At 40.6% G+C, this 24,860-nt stretch overlaps 1 protein-coding gene and 1 non-coding gene across 2 annotated transcripts in view; both read right to left on the bottom strand.

The window, feature by feature from the left end:
- Positions 1-24,860, bottom strand: part of SYT16 (synaptotagmin 16) — a 308,143-nt gene that overhangs the window by 71,900 nt on the left and 211,383 nt on the right. The gene's annotated exons all lie outside the window — the stretch shown is intronic.
- LOC139185505 (small nucleolar RNA SNORA7) lies at positions 6,778-6,917 on the bottom strand. The gene has a single exon (XR_011569086.1). It is a non-coding gene; the product is annotated as a small nucleolar RNA SNORA7 (small nucleolar RNA).

The following is a 24,860-nucleotide window of genomic DNA, read 5'->3' as shown; positions in this document are numbered from 1 at the left end:
GAGCATCTGAGTACAAACACAGTTTAAAGCAACCAAATACCACAAATACCACAACTAGGGCCCCAAATACCACAACTGCTCTCTGATTCCACAGCATTTATTTCATACTGACAAAGCTGCCCCATGTTTTGTCCCTTAAATACCATGATTCTCTGGAAGCAGAGTCCATGATAGGCCTTTACAGCCCCAAGATGGAGCTCGGTGCCCTTGACTCTGTCAGCATCCTGAAAGCACTGGCTGAACTGAACTCAGCTCCATCCAAAATTCACTTTATGTTCAGAAATATTTTCCTTCACTTATGAAGATAGGAAGTGAAAAGCCAAAGAATTTAGAATCAAAAGACAGGTTTTAGCCTTGATCCTGCCACATGTTAGCTGTGTGACTTGTCCTTTGTTACTTGACTTTTCTGAGGCTTCAGTTCTTCATATGAAAATAATGATCCCTGCCTTCCCCTTTTTTAAGGTTTTGGTGAGGAACAAGAGCAATCATTAGGGGAGGGAGGAGGGAAGAGGGTTCAGGATGGGGAACGCGGGTATACCTGTGGTGGATTCATTTCGATATTTGGCAAAACTAATACAGTATTTTAAAGTTTAAAAATAAAATAAAATTAAAAAAATTAAATTAAATTAAATTAAAAAATTTAAAAAAAAAGAGCAATCATTTGTAGGCAAAGGACTCTAAAAGCAAAATTTACTAAACCACAAAAACAAAGGAGAAAAGGAAAGATATACGCATTTGAATGCAGAGTTCCAAAGAATATCAAGGAGAGATAAGAAAGCCTTCCTCAGTGATCAGTGCAAAGAAATAGCGGAAAACAACAGAACGGGGAAGACTAGAGATCTCCTCAAGAAAATTAGAGATAACAAGGGAACATTTCATGCAAAGATGGGCTCGGTAAAGGACAGAAATGGTATGGACCTAACAGAAGCAGAAGATATTAAGAAGAGGTGGCAAGAATACACAGAAAAACCGTACAAATAATATCTTCACGATCCAGAAAATCACAATGGTGTGATCACTCACCCAGAGCCACAATGTGACTTCACATTCCTGGAATGTGAAGTCAAGTGGGCCTTAGGAAGCATCATTATGAACAAAACTAGTGGAGGTGATGGAATTCCAGTTGAGCTATTTCAAATCCTAAAAGATGATGCTGTGAAAGTGCTGCACTCAATATGCCAGCAAATTTGGAAAACTCAGCAGTGGCCACAGGACTGGAAATGGTCAGTTTTCATTCCAATCCCAAAGAAAGGCAATGCCAAAGAATGCTTAAACTACCACACTATTGCACTCATCTCACACAGTAGCAAAGTAATGCTTAAAATTCTCCAAGCCAGGCTTCAGCAATAAGTGAACCGTGAACTTCCAGATATTCAACCTGGTTTTAGAAAAGGCAGAGGAACCAGAGATCAAATTGCCAACATCCGCTGAATCATCTAAAAAGCAAGAGAGTTCCAGAGAAATATCTACTTCTGCTTTATTGACTATGCCAAAGCCTTTGACTGTGTGGATCACAATAAACTGTGGAAAATTCTGAAAGAGATGGGAATACCAGACCATCTGACCTGCCTCTTGAGAAACCTGTATGCAGGTCAGGAAGCAACAGTTAGAGCTGGACATGGAAAACAGACTGGTTCCAAATAGGAAAAGGAGTACATCAAGGCTGCATATTGTCACCCTGCTTATTTAACTTATATGCAGAGTACATCATGAGAAAACCTGGGCTGGAGGAAGCACAAGCTGGAATCAAGATTGCCAGGAGAAATATCAATAACCTCAGATATGCAGATGACCCCACCCTTATGGCAGAAAGTGAAGAAGAATTAAAGAGCCTCTTGATGAAAGTGAAAAAGGAGAGTGAATAAGTTGGCTTAAAGCTCAACATTCAGAAAACTAAGGTCATGGCATCCAGTCCCATCACTTCATGGCAAATAGGCGGAAAAACACTGGAAACAGTGGCAGACTTCATTTTTGGGGGCTCCAAAATCACTGCAGATGGTGATTGCAGCCATGAAATTAAAAGACGCTTACTCCTTGGAAGAAAAGCTATGACCAACCTAGACAGCACATTAAAAAGCAGAGACAGTACTTTGCCAACAAAGGTCCATCTAGTCAAGGCTATGGTTTTTCCAGTAGTTATGTATGGATGTGAGAGTTGAACTAGAAAGAAAGCTGAGTGCTGAAGAATTGATGCTTTTGAACTGTGGTGTTGGAGAAGACTCTTGAGAGTCCCTTGAACTGCAAGGAGATCCAACCAGTCCATCCTAAAAGAAATCAGTCCTGAATGTTCATTGGAAGGACTGATATTGAAGCTGAAACTCCAATACTTTGGCCACCTGATAAGAAGAGCTGACTCATTTGAAAAGACCCTGGTGCTGGGAAAGATTGAAGATGAGAGGAGAAGGGGACGACAGAGGATGAGATGGTTGGATGGCATCATCAACTCAATGGACATGAGTTTGAGTGAACTCCAGGAGTTGGTGATGGACAGGGAGGCTTGGCATGCTGCAGTCCATGGGGTCGCAAAGAGTCAGAGACAACTAAGCGAACGAACTGAACAATGTACTCATTATATTATATATAATATCCCATTTAAAACTGAGTAATATGCTCAGAGGTAGCCATTATATGCTCACTCAACAGAAGAAGTTCCTGGGATCCACAGAAATCAAGTAATGTGTAAGCTCTATCTGCCTCCAAAGCCCATATTCCTTCCATTACATTATTCTACTTGGTAAATACAAAGCAATATGCAAATAACAGGTGTTTCATTCCCCAGGTGCCAGGGAACCATGAAAAAAGAAAGGCTGGGCCTCAAATGATAAAGGACAAACACGATCAAAGTGGGACCCAAAGAGTTTCTGCTTATCCACAGTAGCTGGGATTGTCAAAATTCAGGTACGTGTCCCTAGACAACTTTTCCCTCCTATATCCGAAGCCAAGGATACTAACTGTTTATGCCCTCTTTCCTGATGAGGCTCAGAATCTGTAAATGCACTTCAAACAGCAAAATCCACTGATCAGAACTGCCTACAGAATGAAGCTACTATTCAAACTTGTGCCCTGTAAAGACAGCTTTCATTCTGTTTAGAGACTGTAGAGCAGAGGTACAGGCAAGCCTGGAATCAGGAGAGGAAAAGGAAAGATAATGGAAAGGAATTCACTTATTTAAAAGTCCATCTGCTAGGACTTCCCTGGTGATCCAGTAGTTAAAGAATCCATCTGCCAATTCAGGGAACATGGGTTTGATCTCTGGTCTGCGAAGATCCTGAATGCCATAGGGCAACTAAGCCCACGCACCGCAACTACTGAAGCCTGAACACTCTAGAGTCACCACAATGAGAAGCCCATGCACTGAAAATAGAAATTAGCCCCCACTTGCTGCAACTAGAGAAATCCTGGGCACAGCAACAAAGACCCAGTGTAGTCACAAATAAATAATTTTAAAACATGCTTTAGAAAAAAAGTCCATCTGCTTAATAAACAGCATGAGATGCCAGTCCCAGGGCCTGATGTCAGACACAGTTGACAAATAAAAATAGACCCAGCCCTCACCTGGCAATTATAATCCCATTAACTCTCTTCTATGATATCAAAAGCCTTCAGAGGGCCAGAAAGCAGGCAGAAAAAGTGGGCTCATCTCAGAAAGCAGAAATAGCCTAGATGGGTCAGTAACTTCAAAGACTGCCAAGCATGCAGCTGGAACACTTGGCACTTAGATTTCAGAATTCATGTTCTCTTGGATTTTTAAAAAGGAAAAAACTGTGTACATATCATAATCTATTTAACACCCCAGTAGGGTCTGGGGCAACATCTTGTAATAAGATGCATTAATAATTAAAACATGCAAATATTCACTCTAAGATAAATAAGTGAAAGTTCTAAATAACCTCATCTCAGTTCAAGTAATCCCTGATATTTTGAAAAGATTCTGGTTTTCAAGGTCTTGGATTTGGAGATTCCAAATAAGGGTTTGTACACTTGTATCAAGGATAAATACTGCATATATCAATCTAAGATAAAAGTTAATTTTGTGTGTCTGATCTCTAGAAGAGACATCCCAAATTATATGTTGGTGTTTAAAAAGCTATGCAAAATTTTTCCCCACAAGATTTATTGAGAAATATTTTTTTTAGATATAAGAATCTCAAATATTTAAAATCTTTTAAGATGTTAAAGAAATCCATTTTTAGAATAAAACATAACTCTACGGGTTGGAGATAGCACAGAGTAACTGAAGAAATTATAAACATACAAGGTAAACATGAGAAGTGCTTATCTACCGAAACCCAGGAATGAACCAGAACTGTGGTGTTGGAGAAGATTCTCGAGAGTCCCTTGGACTGCAAGAAGATCAAACCAGTTCATCTTAAAGGATATCAGTCCTGAATATCCATTAGAAGGACTGATGCTGAAGCTGAAACTCCAACACTTTGGCCACCTGATGCAAAGAACTGACTCTTTGGAAAGGACCTGATGCTGGGAAAGATTGAAGGCATGAGGAGAAGGTGATGACAGAGGATGAGATGGTTGTATGGCATCACTGACGCTATGGACATGAATTTGAACAAGCTCCTGGAGTTGGTGATGAACAAGGAAGCCTGGCGTGCTGCAGTCCATGGGGTCACAAAGAGTCAGACACGATTGAGCAACTGAACTGAACTGAAACATGAGAAAAGTAAAAGGACCTTGTGAACTGAGTTCCTGCCACAATTAAGCTGAAGGGGTCAGAAGCCCATGCTGCTGAAAATCACTTAATGTGGAAACCAGGGTTCTCAGGGCACCTGAGACCTGCTCTTGCAGCTCAAAGGCAAAGATGTCGAAGAAATGCAGTGACTTGTCCGCTGATGATGCACTCCGAGGTTGCTGCTTTTGAGTCCTACCTATTGATCCACACATGAAATGTGATACCACGGAGGAGGCTATTCCCTTGATCTTCCACAGCAAGGCAGCCTCATGCTTCCCTGCAGCCTCCCTGCTCATCTCTTGGTGCCAGTGCTCTGAAGGGTTCTGCCTTGAGCACTTGGCTCAGTCCACATGCTGGACCTGCTAATCTCAGACCACCCACAGCTTCAACTGCCACGTCCAGAACGGCGACTGGCAAAATCAGTTCCTCCATTCCCTCCCAAGCTCTTCATTTATGCATTCAACACCAGCCTCCAGCCGGGGTCTCACTACAACCCCCACCATGGCCATCCTGCACCCACCTACTCCCAACCTTTATCCTTTATTCCCATCCTCATGTTTCTGTGTGCAGAATGACCTCTGCTCCCTCTATTCCCATTCACAATTTTTTATTGGAGTAAAGCTGATTTACAATGTTGTGTTAGCTTCATGTGTACAGCAAAATGATCCAGTCATACATATATATGACAATATATATATGTATATATATATGAAAGTGTTAGTCATTCAGTCGTGTCCAACTCTTTGTGGCCCCGTGAACTGTAGCCCATCAGGCTCCTCTGTCCATTCTTGTCCAGGCAAGAATACTGGAATGGGATGCCATGTCCTTCTCCAGGGGATCTTCCTGACCCAGGGATCAAACCCTGGTCTCCTGCATTGCAGGCAGATTCTTTACCATCTGAGCCACCTGGGGAGCCCATATATCTATACATATTCCTTTTCAGATTCTTTTCCCTTATAGATTATTACAAAATACTGAGTACAGTTTCCTGTGCTATACAGTAGGTCCTTGTTGGTTATCTAGTTCATATATTGTTGTTCTTGTTTAGTTGCTCAGTTCTGTCTGACTCTTTTGGTACCCCATGGACTATAGCCTAACAGTCTCTTCTGTCCACAGGATTTTTCAGGCAAGATTACTGGAGTGGGTTGCCATTTCCTCCTGTAGATCAAGGGATCTTCCTGATCCAAGGATTGCACCCATGTCTTCACGTCTCTTGCATTACAAGTGGATTCTCTACACCAAGCTGCCAGGGACGCTCATTTTATATATAGAAGTGGGTATGTCAATACCAAACTCCTAATTTTAACATCATTCTTCAAAATGCTTAAACTTCTTTAGGATCTGTTCTCCCCTCCCTTTTCCAAAACACAAACCTGAGCTTGGGTTTCTTTCCCTTATTCTTGCTCCTCCTCCTGTCAGCGCTTACCCCAGTCAAAACATTTTACCAAAACAATTTAACATTCTCCATGTACTTGTACACGTCACCTCTAGAGAGGCAGCTCTTTAAAAGTGGGAGCAGAGTCCCTCTCTTTGCATCCTCACAGCCAAGCTAGTGTAGTGTCAGACTAACAGCAGCTGCTCGATAAATATTTATTAAATGAAAGCAGTAATTAATTAGCCACATCCAACTATAGTGGGAAGAATTGGAACCCTCAAAGCATCAACCACAGAAAAGTACCTGTCACCATAATCAGGCACAGAGTGGGTGTTTAACACAGATGTGTCCAGTGGTTGTTATATATTTCACTAGAATTTATTCAACTCTTTATCTTGTATTTCTGATATACACAGATTAAATGGGCTTATGTGGTCTGGACGACAGCCCCAACTCTTAACAGGAAATAGCCTTTCACATTCCAAGTAGCTTATGAAGACGCCCTTGGAACAGAACCCATTGGTAAGCAGGGGTGGAAAGTAACCACTGTTCATCAAAATTAGCTTCTATGAATCTATTTCAATTTCTTTTTGCTAAACTTGTAAGTGAATATCTACTTGTCTCTTTAATAAAATTTAACACATTTTCCCTCATTAATTTCTTCCTGTATTCTACATTCTACTCTTCTTCTTCTTCTTCTTTTTTTTTTTTTTAACTCTATTGCAGAATGTCTTCCAATCACCAGCTACTAAGCAAACTGGGAATAGAATGGGTACCTCAGTCAAGCTTGCTTTCCCTCCTGACTCTGAGGGAGTCATTATACTAGCCATTCTCCAGATGTGATCCTGGGAGGTTCAGTTCAGTTCAGTCAGTTCAGTCGCTCAGTCATGTCCAATCCCTTGTGACCCCATGAATCACAGCACTCCAGGCCTCCCTGTCCATCACCAACTCCCGGACTCTACCCAAACTCATGTCTGTCAAGTTGGTGATGCCATCCAGCCGTGTCATCTTCTGTCGTCCCCTTCTCCTCCTGCCCCCAATCCCTCCCAGCATCAGGGTCTTTTCCAATGAGTCAGCTCTTCGCATGAGGTGGCCAAAGTACTGGAGTTTCAGCTTCAGCATCAGTCCTTCCAATTTACACCCTGGACTGATCTCCTTTAGGATGGACTGCTTGGATCTTCTTGCAGCCCAAGGGACTCTCAAGAGCCTTCTCCAATACCACAGTTCAAAAGCATCAATTCTTCAGCACTCAGCTTTCTTCACAGTCCAACTCTCACATCCATATGTGACCACTGGAAAAACCATAGTCTTGACTAAATGGACCTTTGTTGGCAAAGTAATATCTCTGCTTTTGAATATGCTATCTAGGTTGGTCATAACTTTCCTTCCAAGGAGTAAGCGTCTTTTAATTTCATGGCTGCAATCACCATCTGCAGTGATTTTAGAGCCCAAAAAAATAAAGTCTGACACTGTTTCCACTGTTTCCCATCTATTTCCCATGAAGTGATGGGACCGGATGCCATGATCTTAGTTTTCTGAATGTTAAGCTTTAAGCCAACTTTTTCACTCCCCTCTTTCACTTTCATCAGAGGCTCTTTAGTTCTTCTTCACTTTCTGCCATAAGGGTAGCGTCATCTGCATATCTGAAGTTATTGATATTTCTCCTGGCAATCTTGATTCCAGCTTGTGCTTCATCCAGCCCAGCATTTCTCATGATGTACCCTGCATATAAGTTAAATAAGCAGGGTGACAATATACAGCCTTGACAAACTCCTTGTCCTATTTGGAACCAGTCTGTTGTTCCATGTCCAGTTCTAATTGTTGCTTCCTGACCTGCATATAGGTTTCTCAAGAGGCAGGTCAGGTGGTCTGGTATTCCCATCTCTTTCAGAATTTTCCACAGTTTATTGTGATTCACACAGTCAAAGGCTTTGGCATAGTCAATAAAACAGAAATAGAGGTTTTTCTGGAACTCTTTTGCTTTTTCGATGATCCAGCGGATGTTGGCAATTTGATCTCTGGTTCCTCTGCCTTTTCTAAAACCAGCTTGAACATCTGGAAGCTCACGGTTCATGTATTACTGAAGCCTGGCTTGGAGAATTTTGAGCATTACTTTACTAGCATGTGAGATGAGTGCAATTGTGCAGTAGTTTGAGCATTCTTTGGCATTGCCTTTATTTGGGATTGGAATGAAAACTGACCTTTTCCAGTCCTGTGGCCCCTGCTGAGTTTTCCAAATTTTCTGGCATATTGAGTGTAGCACTTTCACAGCATCATCTTTCAGGATTTGAAATAGCTCAACGTACCCTGCTTTTTTATCTTCATTTTTTACCCCCTTAATTCAATGGATTCAGTGTTGTTAAGAGCTATTGTAATACAATAAAGAGATGAACAGAATCATATCATTCTGACCAAATAATTCAAAGTACAAATCAAAGCAATATACAAGCACAAATAGAAACAATGTGTATTGTCAAAAATAAGATGTTAAACAATTGAGCTATGTGTCCTTGGAACTACTTCACCCTGAGTTCTAGAACAAACACTAAAAGTGATCATAATGCAGGTTGAAGTTAAGGGGGCGACCATTTCCATCAACGTGTCAAATAACCTGAAGGTTGGAATCTGACCCTAAAACACTCTAGGGGCAAGATTTGACCCTCCACAGGGCTTCCCTTGTAGCTCAACTGGTAAAGTATCTGCTTGCAATGCAGGAGACCTGGGTTCAATACCTGGATTGGGAAGATCCCCTGGAGAAGGGAAAGGCAATCCACTCCGGTGTTCTGGCCTAGAGAATTCCATGGACTGTACAGTCCATGGGATTACAAAGAGTCAGACATGACTGAGCGACTTTCACTTTTCACTTTCAGGGCTTCCCAGGTGGTGCTAGAGGTAAAGAACCTGCCTGCCAATGCAGGAGACAAAAGAGATACAGGTTAGATCCCTGGGTTGGGAAGATCCTCTGGAGAATGGAATGACAACCCATTCCAGTATTCTTGCCTGAAGAATTGCATGGACAGAGGAACCTGGCAGGCTATAGTCCATAGGGTCACAAAGAGTCAGACACAACTGAAGCAATTTAGCACAGCACTCAAAAATTACCCATCTCGTCCAGGACAATAGATAGGCATATGGAAACGTGAGGTCACTTTAAAAAAAAGACACTGCACCTGTCATAGCCACAAAAGACACAAGACAAACTTGGTCTGCAGGTACGATGTTCAGTCAAGTTCACCCTTGACAGTAAAGCTTCTGTCATTTTCTGGAAGATGACTGTGCTGACAGACAAAAAATTGACAGTTTTTATTTCAGAGTGAGGGGTAAGGGTTTTGAGGGTTATTTAAAACAGCTTTGAATTGTGGTGCTGGAGAAGGCGCTCGAGAGTCCCTTGGACAGCAAGGAGATGGATCCAGTCTATTCTAAAGGAAATCAAGCCTGAATATTCACTGGAAGGACTGATGCTGAAGCTGAAGCTCCAGTACTTTGGCCACTTAATGTGAAGAGACCATTCATTGGAAAAGACCCTAATGCTGGGAAAGATTGAAAGCAAGAGGAGAAGGGGGTGACAGAGAATGAGATGGTTGGATGGCATCACTGACTCAATGAACATGAGTTTGAGCAAACTCCGGGAGATAGTGAAGGACAGGGAAGCCTGCCGTGCTGCAGTTCATGCAGTTGCCAAGAGTCGGACACAACTGAGCAACTGAACAATGACAATATTGTAAATCATCTTGTGATAGTTTCAGGCAAACAGTGAAAGGACTCAGCCATACATATACATGCATCCATTCTCCCCTAAATCCCCCTTCCACCCAAGCTGCCATGTAACACTGAGCAGAGTTCCATGTGTCACACAGCAGGTCCTTGTTGCATGTCCATTTGGAGTATGACCTACCTGTGCATTTACAGCTGATGTATTTCTAAAACTACAGAATTAAAAAATAAACAAAATCTGATGAGGGTACCCAAAATAATGAGGGATAAAAATTTATTTCATACATGGTAATGACATTTTCACTAGATAAATGGGCTGGGAAAAAATCTGTTTACCAAAATACTCTATTCCTGGGAAAAAGAAAACATTAACCACTCCTACTTTAACACTTCCTTAATTAGCATTCTAAAATTTTGTTAAATGTACCTTAATGAGTTTTTTCTTAACTAAATTTGGAACCTCCCCAATCTACCAATATTATATTTAATCAGATTTTCAAAACTTGTTAATGATACTTTTGTCTGCAAAATTTACCAGGCATTTAGAGGTAATAGACATTGTCATTATTCAGTATCATTACCCTATGTGGATTCATTTTTATAAACTCAAATAAATGATATATTTATAAATGCAAGTAAGAATATGTTGCTGCTGCTGCTGCTGCTAAGTCACTTCAGTCATGTCCGACTCTGTGCAACCCCATAGACAGCAGCCCACCAGGCTCCCCTGTCCCTGGGATTCTCAAGGCAAGAACACTGGAGTGGGTTGCCATTTCCTTCTCCAATGCATGAAAGTGAAGAGTGAAAGTGAAGTCGCTCAGTCGTGTCTGACTCTTAGCTACCCCATGGACTGCAGCCTACCAGGCTCCTCCATCCATGGGATTTTCCAGGCAAGAGTACTGGAGTAGGGTGCCATTGCCTTCTCTGAGAATATATTGGGTATTGGCTAAATGAAAGCATCCTAAGCTAATGGATACTACAAAATAATAGGATTGAAATTGTCACAATTTAGAGAAATTTTTAAGTAAATGATTTCTGACCCTCCTAAATGTCATAATTAAAATAGTATTAGGAGAGTATGCTATTTTAATTCTGATCACACAAGGAAAGAAATTAAAACCAAAAATACTAGTGGCTTTTCCATAGTGAAGAAAATGATAAAAGTTATCTTCAAATAATCCTACATTTCTGACATTTCAAATTTTATTAAGATATTCAGTTGCTGACAATAATTCCAACATTCACCTACCTTCTTTATTTTTAGGATTCTACCATCTTTCTTTTATAATCTGACTTTCCTTCCACTTTCCATGTTTCTCTTTCTTTCAACTTATTGGGCCATTTATCTCAGGATTCCTGTTTCATTCATCTATGCTACTGAATTCCCTCCTAACCTCTCTAGCCATTGTCAAAGTAATTCACCTGCTATTCTGAACTCTATAAAATTCCCTTCCAAATTTATAGTCTGAAAATTGTGCTGCTGCAATTTTTTAGAATTTTAGTATCTGCAGCCTCTTGCAGATGAAGTCCATCTTTCCTGAATAGGCCCTTTCTCATGTCCAGATTTCCTAATTTACCCAGGAAGGTGAGCCTTCCAATACCAGATAAATCTAAAGCCGCCTTCTTTGGCCAAACTCACACACACAGACACCACCCACACTTACCTTCAGTACAAGGCCTAGATCCTTGGTATCAAGCGTCACTGAGTTAGAGTCACCACTTGATCCAGATTTCCTAATTTAACCAGGGAGGTGAGTTTGCTATCAAGTCAGTGCCTGAGTCATGATGCAGGTTCCCCATCATCATCTACTTGTGTGATATAGAGCAAGTTCAGTATATCCTCCAGGTCCCAGCTTCCCGGACCGTAGCATACAGGGACTCTGATTTCTAAATTATTTTCAGTCCTAAAACACTATCACTTACAGGCTTACATTTGCCTTTTTTGTTTTCACGATCGGTAGAATTTAAAAGATGTCCCAAAGTTCAGCTACCCTTCACGTAGATTAGTAACTATTTGCCTTTCAAATGAGGTTGAACTATTTTTTTCCACCTTTGAAATATACTGTGAACATCATCTCCATTTCTGAACAGCTTCACGGTGTTTTTCTAACTATAGAGTTTGTGCTAAATGTGAATAGACCTGCAAATTAATGCAGTTTAGCTCATTTGAAACCCAGATTGTAAGTCTTTCTCTGAATTCAACCAAACAGGAGTTAGTTTTGAGGACATCATCATGTTTAATATCAAGAGGCCTACAGTTATTTGTACATTGTAACCTTTTATCCTTTAATGTGCTGCAAATATTTTCAAAGAAACTTTACAGCCAACATTCAAAATAATAAACAAAGTAGATTTTAATAGTTCAAGAAAATCTATTCTATGTAGCTTGTGTGCTTTTCAATATCTCATGTAATCTTCACAACAGTTCTACGAGACAGATATTATTGTTTCTCCCCATTTTATAGATAAGGAAACTGAGGCACAGAGAATGTAACACAACATGCCCAAAGTCACCTAGGCTTTAATCACAGGCAGTTTGTTTCCAAAGTTCATGTTCTTCAACTTGAATTAAATGATATGACATCTCTGATGTTTACTAATAACCAAATGCAACAGATACATTACGACCTCAATTTTCTTCCTTTGCAGCTTTTCACTTGATGAATACAAAAGGCCACTGTCGGGAAATCCATTTTATTGCATTTATGCTTGACTTCAATCAATGATAACACACTCTATTCACTAACAGAGAGAAAGGTTAAAACCACCTTTGAATCTGAGTAACATATAGCAAATGAAAATCTCTACAACCATGCTGCAGAGTAATGAAAGCTACATTCTGCTCCTGGCAAGGAAGTGAAACAGGTAGTTCAATGCTAACTATGTGAGAGAGAAAGTGAGAGCAATAAACAAAATTTACAGCACAAAACTAGATGGGATTTGGGCTGGTGTGGGGCTGGCCTCCATGGATCTTTTATTCAGTATTTTCCAACCAATTAAAGTCAATCAAGGCCACACTTGTCTCAGTACAATTCGTCATTCAAAGACATTTCAAAATGATTTCTACTCAACGGATTCATCTCTTTGGGGTTGAATTTTCAATATCCCATTCAGCAAGCTCTATTATAGCACTTTCAGAAGTAACTTCTTCCCCTCACAGCACAATAAATGTGGCAAAGGTACCATTCTACTGAAAAGGAACTGATGGGAAAAAAGGAGTCAGAGAAAGATGTACAAGAACGGCTTTCATCTAAGCAGAAAGACACATTTCAATTTGGTTTTGTATTGAATCTTTCCAATAATGGTCAAACCTCCCTCACAGAGCTAAGCCTCCCCAAGCTTTCCGGCACTGTCTGTTGATGCCCAGCCGAGGAAGAGAGTGGGAGGAACGGGTGGTGGAGGGTGGTCACCTACCAGCTGCTGTTAAAATCTGTCAACTGGCAAATGAAGCCTTCTGATTTGTGAGCAATTTCCAAAACAAAACAAAAAAAAAAAATCAGAACTACCATCTGGGAAGTGGGAAGAAGATACCGCTTGGCAAAAATGTTTCATAAAACATGAGCAAACACAGAAACACACACAAATACACCGATGTGTACACACACATACACATACAGAAAGGCAATGCCCTCAGAAAAACCGGCAATCTCTCCCTACTACTGAGACTTTTTTCCCCAATTGCCTAACATGAAGAGGGAGCTGGGAGATCTTCTCCAGAGAGTCAGCAGGTGACAGAAAAACTGGATTCTGTTGGAAGTCCCACTGCTGACTCACTACCTGACTTCAAGCAAACCACCTGTTATGAATGTAGGGCATAGTTTATCAATTTGCAAAGCAGGTGTGAGCATTCTCACCTTCTGCAAACCATGCAGTGCATGTAAATGAGGATTTCAAAGAACTGTACTATTCTGGGAATAGAATTCCCGAAAGGAAGTGTAACATATCATTTTTAGAGTTCCACATGATCTCCACAGATGCAGCAAGAAGCTTCACAATCAAGATCAAACCACTGGTGGGCATCGCTATTTGCTCACACAGGTGCAGCAGAAAAGCCTGACGTCTGTTCCCAGTGGGAAGTGTGGCACAGCCAGTCTAGGGGAAGGTGATGGATGCTCTTTGTATCTCCTTTCACCTCACATTCACCCAAGACATTGCTCCAAAAGGACCACTTCATTCCTGATGGTGATGCTTAGGCTGGACCTATGGGGACCACTAAGATGAAAGGTAATTGTGCAAAACATCACACACTGCATTAAATGCTGGTCCCTGAACGAATTTTTCTCTGTGGAATAGACCAATATTTTTGCTTTAAAGAAATAGCTCCCAGAATACTGCTGCTGCTAAGTCGCTTCAGTCGTGTCCGACTCTGTGCAACCCCATAGACGGCAGCCCACCAGGCTCCCCCATCCCTGGGATTCTCCAGGCAAGAACAATGGAGTGGGTTGCCATTTCCTTCTCCAATGCGTGAAAGTGAAAAGGGAAAGTGAAGTCGCTCAGTCGTGTCTGACTTGTAGCGAACCCATAGTCTGCCACCTATCAGGGTCCTCCATCCATGGGATTTTCCAGGAAAGAGTACTAGAGTGGGTTTCCATGTTCTATATTTACTTTTCATTATACTTAATAAATTCCACTAAGTTTCTCCTACTTCTTTTTCCTGATTACACTTCATGGTACTGTCTATAGGTTTAGCACTTTTAAGTTTCCATTTAGAAATTAATTTTCAAATTTCCTCTTTATATTGTCTTTTAAACCCAATATAAAACTGTTGTGTACATACTTTACTAAAATCTACATCAATACGGGTTATAATAATAATATAAGACTTCAGCCTTTCAGATGTTTATACTTTGGTGACTTTCTGCATTCAACTATAAACCTGTTCTTCTTAATCAGTCCTTTTAAATAATTCTTCTATTTTGACAACTATAATTAACATGAAAATTCATATAAAATACTCTACAACTCACCTAAAAGTTTAAGCAAACAGAAGGATGATACAGGTTAATTATTATAAAGACAATACAACATTTTGGTCAAGAGCCCAGACTTTCTGTGTTCAAATCCTGCTCTCTCATAAACCAGTATGTCCTCTGTGCCTCAGTTTCCTCTTTTGTAAAATGGAGTCAACAATAGGACTTAAGACTTACATATTAAGCACTTAGAATTGTGCATATAAAGCAGTTAGAACAGCCTGGCACCTAATTAGCTTTCAAGAAATGATATCAGTTATAATAGCATCACTACCACCACCACTACACTGTTCAGTATAACCCAGTAAGTACACAACCCACTTATTTGAAACTCTGATTGAACAATTACAAGACAACCCATTGAAGGCAGAGGCCAAACATAAATTCCTATCCAGGGCACCGAACAGCAGCACAACACAACTGAGCAAATTCTGTCAGCCAAAGCCCAGCCAGGCCTGCAGCAGCACAGTCACAGTCCCTGAATAGAGTTGCTCAGGAGGAAGCAGCAAAGTCTTCAGGAATCCAGAGGATAAGGATAACAACTTTTTGGTGTATAAAATTCAGAGGTTTCTCCTTCCTAAGAAATCATATCCCACGTTTGACGTTACCCCTAGTAATGAAAAGCTCTGCAGTAAAATTGAACAACTTTTAGAGACACACTGACTACACACAAAATTCCCTCTGAAATAAAAAAGTCTCTTTTCAAGCAATTTGGGGGAATACAACAGAAGGAACAGAAGATTCATATTGAACATGACCGTTTTGAGACTTCTGAGTTGTGTTTCCAATCTGGTAATCACACCTGATTAAGTGGAAAGATCAAGAAGAGTAAGACTTCCAACATCACATCAAACATGCAAGGTCATGACCCTGGAGGAACTAAAGGATAGTGATCAGTGAAATGTCATCTGTGAGTATTAATGCAACGCAGGTAAGGTTGGGTTGAAATACACTGGGCAGCAAACTCACACTTCAATCTAAAAAACAGAATACCTTAATGATAGCAGGATAATATTAAACATTTTTAACAGCCAAAGAGACATCAGCACTTATCAATCAGAATAGCCTCTGGCTGTAAAAGCTCTTATACCTATTCCTAACATGCCCCTAGAGAAACTCAGATCTAGAGCCACCAACCAAAAAACAAGGTATGTCTTTAGTTCAGACCACAATCCCTCTTTCTTGGGCTCTGTCTTTGAGGTACTAGAGTCATTACTTTTTCCTGGCTCCATATGCTGTATTCATTCCGGAAAGCACAGCTATCAGAGATGCAACATGGCCAAGGCTGCAACTGGGTATGAATCCAGATACTGAAACTTATGGGTAAAGTCACAGAAGCTAGGGGAGGAAACAGAAAAAGTAAGACCCTCAACAAGCTCTTGGGGAACTTTCCCCATTTTTCCCACAGATTTTTTTGATGAAATAACTTACAGATTAATTTCAGAAAAAGATGAATCTAAGGCAAAGAGCACTGAGTAGTCAGAGAAGTTAGTTTTGTAAATGATGAAAGAGAAACTCCACGATGAAGACACCACTATCACAAACAATTCTGTGGAGAAGATACAGCACCTAAATGTGCAAAGGGAAAGACTAGAGATCTCTTCAAGAAAACTAGAGATACCAAGGGAACATTTCATGCAAACATGGGCTCAATAAAGGACAGAAACAGTACGGACCTAACAGAAGCTGAAGAGGTTAAGAAGAGGTAGCACAGAAGAACTATACAAAAAAGATCTTAATGACCAGGATAACTACAATGATGTAATCAATCACATAGAGCCAGACATCTTGTAGTGCGAAGTCAAGAGGGCCTTAGGAAGTATCACTACGAACAAAGCTAGTGGAGGTGATGGAATTCCAGCTGAGCTATTTCAAATCCTAAAAGATGATGCTTCTAAGGTGCTGCACTCGATATTGCAGCAAATTTGGAAAACTCAGCAGTCGCTGCAGGACTAGAAAAGGTTAGTTTTCATTCCAATTCCAAAGAAAGGCAATGCCAAAAAATTTTCAAACTATCACACAATTGCACTCATTTCACACAGGTTAGCAAAGTAATTCTCAAAATCCTTCAAGCTAGGCTTCAACAGTATGTGAACTGAGAATGTCCAGATGTTCAATCTGGATTTAGAAAAGGCAGAGGAACCCCAGATCAAATTACTAACATCCATTAGATCATAGAAAAAGCAAGAGAATTTCAGAAAAATATATACTTCTGCCTCATTGACTACGCTAAAGCCTTTGACTGTGTGGATTACGACAAATTGTTGAAAATTCTTCAAGAGATGGGAATACCAGACCACCTTACCTGACTCCTGAGAAACCCATATGCAAGTCAAGAAGCAACAATCAGAACTGGATATGGAACAACGAACTGGTTTGAAATTGGGAAAGGAGTATGTCAAGGCTTCATATTGTCACCGTGCTTATTTAACTTATCTGCAGTGAAGAACAAGCTGGAATCAAGATTGCTGGGAGAAATATCAATAACTTCAGATATGCAGATGACACCACCCTTATGGCATAAAGCAAAGAGGAACTAAATAGCTTCTTGATGAAGGTAAAAAAGGAAACTGAAAAAGCTGGCTTAAAACTCAACATTCAAAAATCTAAGATCATTCCATCCAGTCCCATCACTTCATGGCAAATAGTTGGGGAAACAATGGAAATAGGGATAGACTTTTTTGAGGGGATCCAAAATCACTACAATGGCACCCCACTCCAGTACTCTTGCCTGGAAAATCCCATGGACGCAGGAGCCTGGTGGGCTGCAGTCCATGGGGTCGCTAAGAGTCAGACACGACTGAGCGACTTCACTTTCACTTTTCACTTTCATGCATTGGAGAAGGAAATGGCAACCCACTCCACTGTTCTTGCCTGCAGAATCCCAGGGGCAGGAGAGCCTGGTGGGCTGCCATCTATGGGGTCGCACAGAGTTGGACACGACTGAAGCGACTTAGCAGGCAGCAGCAGTAGCAACAGCAAAGTATATGTATGACAGCAAAGGACCTTAGATAGGAATTAGAAATATACTGTTGTAAGGACTTTACATTACACAGGAAGTGGTAAAATATTTAAATTATTCCTCAATAGAAACAAAAATTAATTACAACTCCCTGGGATATTTGTATAAATAAAAGATATGACCACAGAAACACAAAAGTATAGAGGAGGGTATATGAGATCAGAATGTTATAAAATTTTTACACTGCTCAGAAAGTATCTGATAAAAGTACCTAATTTAGAGTAGACTTTAAAAAGTCAATAAATGAATATTATAATCTCTAGAGTGACCACCTAAGGAATAAAAGAATACATAAATAAAAAGTTAAGAAAAATTAGAATAATACACATATTTGATTAATCCAAAAGGCAAGAAAGAAAATAATAGAGCAAAGAACAGACAGAATGAGTATAGAAAGTAAACAGTAAGATGCCTTAAACCCAATTATGTCAGTAAATGTAAATTGATGGACTGCTGCTGCTAAGTCGCTTCAGTCGTGTCTGACTCTGTGAGACCCCATAGACGGCAGCCCACCAGGCTCTGCCGTCCCTGGGATTCTCCAGGCAAGAACACTGGAGTGGGTTGCCATTTCCTTCTCCAATGCAGGAAAGTGAAAAGTGAAAGTGAAGTCGCTCAGTCATGTCCGACTCTTTGCGACCCCATAGACTGCAGCCTACCAGGCTCCTCCATCCATGGGATTTTCCAGGCAAGAGTACTGGAGTGGGGTGCCAGTGCCTTCTCCGAAATTGATGGACTAATCCACTTAAAATATAAATATGGTTATACTAGATAAAAATGAAAAAAAATCCAACTACAGGTGACCCTTGAACAATCCGGGTTTGAACTCATGGGTCCACTTATTTTTCAACAATAAATAATACATAATCCGAGACTGATTGGATCTGCCAGATGCAGAACTGCAAATGTGGAGGAAACTACAAGGAGGGCTGACTGCAAAATACACACAGATATTCGACTACCTGGGAGAGTCGGTGCCCTTAACAGGCTGTTGTCCAGGGGTCAAATGTATATCTGTTTACAAAAGACCCACTTTAAATCTGATATAATTGAAAAGGAAAAAGATCTAACATGTAAACAGTAACCTAAAGTAGTATGGTACAGTTATATTAATATCAGAATAAACTTTAATACAAAAAGTATTATTCAAAATGAGAAACAATGTTTCATAATGATAAAATGGTAAATTTAATAGGAAGACATAACAACCCTAAAAAATATAACTTCAAGTTATATTCAAGAAAAAAGAGAAAAAAGAGCAATTTTTCTTCAAAAAAAAAAGAACAACTTCTTATATTTCAAGGTTTTTTTTTTTTTTTTTCCCCCCACTACAACATCTTGAACTTCCAGCTGCTCCCACCAATACATCAACTCTTAGGTTTATGCCAAGGTCTAGGAACACTTCAGCAGCATTCCAATAGGAAAACAGAGACTATAGCTACAAAAATAACACATAAATGAGGTAGATAAATTAAAGCTATCACATCCAGGATTTGCCTTTTCCAACTTGGTAGCCTTCATGCAATACTCAGAAGAAAAAAAATTCTTCATAATTACTTGGCATAAGTCACAATCAAGGAAATGTTGGTACAAATTAGTATAAGAAGTTATGCTGCTGCTGCTAAGTTGCTTCAGTCGTGTCCGACTCTGTGCAACCCCATAGATGGCAGCCCACCAGGCTCCTCTGTCCCTGGGATTCTCCAGGCAAGAAGTATATAATAAAAAAACACACCCTTCCATGAGTTTGTTCCTTCAAGAATGGACACCTAACTCTTCAACGGAGCAGGCACTGGTTAACTTAATTACATCATCTGAGATGTTTTTAACATTTTTTAACATTCCCCTCACCAAAACGGATATAAAAAAAAGAAAACAGATCACATTATATAAAAATTGAACATGATTAAGCAAATTACCTTAATATAGAGAATATACATAACACACATCTTCTTGCTACTCCTTATGGTTATCGAAAATGAACTTTCAGTTCAGTTTAGTCACTCAGCTGTGTCTGACTCTTTATGACCCCATGGACTACAGCATGCCAGGCTTTCCTGTCCATCACCAACTCCCAGAGCTTGCTCAGACTCATGTCCATTGAGTTGGTGATACCATCAAACCATCTCATCCTCTCTCGTCCCCTTCTCCTCCCACCTTCAATCTTTCCCAGCATCAGGGTCTTTTCAAATGAGTCAGTTCTTCACATCAGGTGGTGAAAATATTGGAGTTTCAGCTTTAGCATCAATCCTTCCAATGAATATTCAGGATTGATTTCCTTTAGGATGGACTGGTTGGATCTCCTTGCCATCCAAAGGACTCTCAAGAGTCTTCTCCAACACCACAGTTCAAAAGCATCAATTCTTCGGTGCTCAGCTTTCTTTCCCAAGTCCAACTCCCACATCCATACATGACTACTGGAAAAAACTAGCCATAGCTTTGACTAGACGGACCTTTCTTGGTAAAGCAGTGTCTCTGCTTTTTAACATGCTATCTAGGTTGGTCATAGCTTTTCTTCCAAGGAGCAAGTGTCTTTTAATTTCATGGCTACAGTCACCATCTGCAGTGATTTTGGAGCCCCCAAAAATAAAACCTCCTGGTGTTTCCCATCTATTTGCCATGAAGTGATGGGACCAGATGCCATGATCTCAGTTTTCTGAATGTTGAGTTTTAAGCCAACTTTTTCACCCTCGTCTTTCACTTTTATCAAGAGGCTCTTTAATTCTTCTTCATTTTTTGCCATAACTGAAAGTGAAGTCGCTCAGTTGTGTCCGACTCTTTGCAACCCCATGGGCTGTAGCCTATCAGGCTCCTCTGTCCATGGGATTTTCTAGGCAAGAGCGCTGGAGTGGATTGCCATTTCCTTCTCCATGGGATCTTCCCGACCCAGGAATCAAACCCGGGTCTCCCGCATTGCAGGCAGACGCTTTACCGTCTGAGCCACCAAGGAAGCCTAACTGTAGTTACTGATATTTCTCCCAGCTATCTTGATTCCAGCTTGTGCCTCATCCAGCCCAGCATTTCTCATGATGTACTCCTCATATAAGTTAAATAAGCAGGGTGACAATATACAGCCTTGACATACTCCTTTTCCTATTTGGAACCAGTCTGTTGTTCCATGTCCAGTTCTAACTGTTGCTTCTGACCTGCATACAGTTTTCTCAGGAGAACCATAATGAAAGCATCACAAATTTCAAAGTTCAAAGAAGTGAAATCATGAGTATATTCTCTGACTACAAAGAAGTAAACTAGAAATGAATAAAAAGAATGATATCCAGAAAAAACAATTGGAAAATCAGAAACTATGTTGAAACTTACTTACAACAAAAATATAACATATTCAACTTGTGGATGGCAGCTAAAGTAGTATTTCTAAGGAATGATTTTACATGCATACTTTGGGGAAAAACATTATGCAATTGGGCTTCCACAGTGGCTCAGATGGTAAAGAATCTGCCTGCAATGTAGGAGAGCCGAGTTCAATCCCTGGGTCAGGAAGATCCTCTGGAGAAAGGAATGACTACCCACTCTAGTATTCTTGACTAGAGAATTCCACGGACAGAGGAGTCTGGCAGGTTAGGGCTACAGTCCATGGAGTCACAAAGAGTCAGACACAACTGCACGATTAAAAGAAAATAATAGAAAAGATTCAACAAAAGAAGAAAATCTGAAAGATCCACTATGTATTACGGAGAAGGCAATGGCAACCCACTCCAGTACTCTTGCCTGGAAAATCCCATGGACGGAGGAACCTGGTCGGCTGCAGTTCATGGGGTCGCTAGGAGTCGGACATGACTGAGCAACTTCACTTTGACTTTCCACTTTCATGCATTGGAGAAGGAAATGGCAACCCACTCCGGTGTTCTTGCCTGGAGAATCCCAGGGACAGGGGAGCCTGGTAGGCTGCCATCTATGGGGTCGCACAGAGTCGGACACGACCAAAGAGACTTAGCAGCAGCAGCAGCAGCACTATGTATTAAATAAATTTAATCAATTATTTATTTTCATCAATAAAACTCCAGCCTCACATGGCTTTACTAGTGAAATCTGCAAACCTTAAAAGAAGAAATAATATCAAACTTACATAAGTAGGAGAATAGAAAAAGAAGTAAACACTATCTCATGTGATGGGGCAAGCATAACCTTGGTTCAAAAACCTGAAAAGGACATTTCAAGAAAATGACAGGCCAGTATCATTCATGAAAAAGATATAAGAAATCATAACCAAGATATTTGAAATTCAAATCCCTTTATAGGAAAAATAAAATACATTGCAACCAGGTGGAACTTATTCTGAAAACGCAAAGCTGGTTTAACATTTGAAAATCCAGTATAATGTACCCAGTGGAATAAAGAAGGGGAAAAAATCCTATGGTTACTTCAAAAGATGCAGAATAAGTGTATCATAAAATGTATCTCCTATTCTATTCCTAAACAAACTCAGAATAGAAAGAAATGTCCTTAATTTATGGTGGTAGAAGTGAGAAGAGTGGTTATATTACAGAGCAGGTAGGAGGAAGAGGCTTGAGGGGTTTCCAACTGGATGTGGGTGGTAATGACAAGAGTAGAAAGACAAACATTCTTCAATCTGTACAGTTAAGACTCGTCACTTCACTGGCTATAAGTAATACTTCAATAAAAGAGTAAAAAATAAAAGAACAAGAATTGAGCAACAACTAAGAAACTAGCGAGGGCATCTCTGGAACAAATAACAGAATGCGATAAATGATAAGTAAGCTCCACAGCTTCCCAAAAATCAATGGGGAAGGAAGAAATTGCTCAACAGATGGTACTCTTTGAAAAATATGGCCCATCAGAGAAGACTCCAATTTGGAGTTTCACCTTACACCATATCCAAAATGAACCCCTAAGGGATTAAATAGCTCATTAAAAAACCATCCCCATCTCACCCTTACCAACCTCATGGGCAAAAAATCTACACAACAATGCAGGTGAACGTTCAGCTGATGAAACTTCATATGGTTAATGTTCATGAGGACCTGCCTACAGGCCAGGCACTACTATAAACCCTGCATTCAGCACACAGGAACATTCACAATTAGATTACATAGATAGGAAAACTGAGGCCCTGGGACCCCAAGTAACTTGCCCAGGAAATAATCTCTTAGATCAGAACTCAAAATCAGATTTCTCTTACTTATTGCATGGCATCTTACTGCTTCAGAGTGGTACCTTAGAAAATGAGACATTCTGTAAAATTTGGGGGGGATTTTATTCTTGTCTCCTGGAGTGATTCAGAACCAGACAACAATAACAATGAAACAATCAGCTCCCCGCAAATGACCACCTGACACTAGATCAAAGCCTACTTGGGAAAATGACAAAAGTTTACTAGTTACACAAGAAGAGCTCGTAGGTAGAGATGGCTGCTGCTGCTAAGTCGCTTCAGTCGTGTCCGACTCTGTGTGACCCCATAGACGGCAGCCCACCAGGCTTCCCCGTCCCTGAGACGGATTAGGAAGAGAATAACCAGCAATGAATAAACCCATGAGGTCACCTATACTGTCAGCAGACACGTTTTTATAAATCACCAACAGTTCACACTCCAACAAAGAATAAAATGTCGCCTCTCACGAGTGTGAACCACACGACTTTTCTTTTTCTCAAACCACCCGCACCCTGAGAACTCAAGGACTCGTTTCCAGCGAAGACCCACATAGATCGCATGCGTATGAATGTCGGTGCTGGCGGTTACCGCCAAGGGGCGCAAGCGGCGCGCACCAGCGCTGGGGACCCCGGCTTCCGGAGGAGCGCGCCGGCCATGCTCACCGCTGAGCCTGCCAGGTTCAGCGCATTCCCAGCACATTCAGCGACGTCCACCGTGTGCCCACTGGGAATTTTAACTACATCTCACAGAGACGCCACATGCTCGAACAAAGACGTGTCGGAGGTGGACAGAGCCCACCGAAGGTGAGGGCCGGGTCTGCATTTCTGCTGAGAATCAGGGAATGCTGGTTGGTGGAAACAGTTGTGGAGAAGGAAGCTTTTGGGGAGATGAAGGGAAATCTTCATTAGCTATTGCCTGTCCCTTCCCTAGGAAAATATGGAAAATGTAAAACTGAAGGCTTCAAATTCAGTTCCACACTTGAATTCAACACGGGCAGATTTATAGATAAATTTAGGAACCCTTCAAAGCTCTGTAAAAATAAAAGTTTTCTTTTGTTTGTTTAAGAGAGAGGTGCTAGGTTTGTAAGCTACTCTTTTCAAAGAGAAATAAGGTGATAGGGAGATAAAGAAAAAAAATTATATAAGCTTTGACAAACTTAAGTTTGCACATATGTTAATTTACTTTTACCTATTTACTATAGAGGGAAGAAAAAAACTTCTTTAATAAAATGAAATTAGTGAGAGTCTCAAAGGTCTTAAAATCTCTAAAGTTCTTTACAACTCACTAAAATAAAGAATAACAAATTTTCGAAATTCAACATAATTCTGAGATTGTCAGGTCAATTTCTTTATAAAGCATTAAATATGATTTATGGAATAACCCAGATAAAATCAAATGCCTTTGCTAATCCAATGCCTTTGCTATCTCTAATAAGTTAGGAGGAGAAAGTGAAAGGATTTGTTTATAGAAAAAAGAATTCCCTTCACTAATTCCCACTGCTGCCCATCTCCAAAGTTTCAAACACTGCAATAATACCGTGGGATGGGATTATGCTATGTCACCATTTAGAATAGAATGTTGGATCAGAAGTATTAAAGGATGCAGTTCAGTTCAGTTCAGTCGCTCAGTCGTGTCCAACTTTTTGCAACCCCATGAACCGCAGTACGCCAGGCCTCCGGGCAGCTCATCTTTCTCAGGGGGTCCTGGGAAAGAAGAAGAGTTTCCTGTCTGCTGGGCACTCTCCTCCCAGAGGGTGACTGGAGTCTTTTTCCACAACTTCAGCTCTACTCCAGCTACTGCCTGATCACATAGCAAAAGACAGTTCCGTGTGTTGGCAAATGTATCACATGAAGAAACACCTGGAAGCCTGGAGCACCTCCTCTGTATCTAGGCCAACCCACAGTTTGCAAAAGACAAAAAATAAAAAGTAGGAATATTTGAGAAAAAAACAATACACCTGTTACATGCCT

This window comes from Bos indicus, chromosome 10 (assembly GCF_029378745.1).
Source record: "Bos indicus isolate NIAB-ARS_2022 breed Sahiwal x Tharparkar chromosome 10, NIAB-ARS_B.indTharparkar_mat_pri_1.0, whole genome shotgun sequence".
Lineage (NCBI taxonomy): Eukaryota > Metazoa > Chordata > Mammalia > Artiodactyla > Bovidae > Bos > Bos indicus.
This window is presented reverse-complemented; position numbering and strand designations above follow the sequence as displayed.